Here is a 330-nt window from a genome sequence, read left to right on the forward strand (position 1 = left end):
CCATTCATTTTGCCTTTCTTTCATGTTGTGCAAAGAAAAAGCAACCTCTTAATCCAGAGATCTCACCATGACACACGTATGCATGCACGTGCACGGTTGTGGCATGACCACCAAAACAGAAAGATATGGACACAAGATGTGTGCAAATGTATTTAGTACCCTATCCATGTGAACATGATTTAAATGGGTGGGACCTAACATCCTCCTTCCTCCTCCTTCCTGGGGGCATGCTCCCCCGGGAAGATTTTTTTTAAATATTGAAGTTGAAAGCATCAATCTGGGGCACTTTGAGAGCAAAATTAAGAGATCTATGGATTCATCTTTCAACAG

The sequence above is a fragment of the Notothenia coriiceps genome, unplaced genomic scaffold (assembly GCF_000735185.1).
Source record: "Notothenia coriiceps isolate Sejong01 unplaced genomic scaffold, NC01 NC01_scaffold00031504, whole genome shotgun sequence".
NCBI classification, from domain to species: domain Eukaryota; kingdom Metazoa; phylum Chordata; class Actinopteri; order Perciformes; family Nototheniidae; genus Notothenia; species Notothenia coriiceps.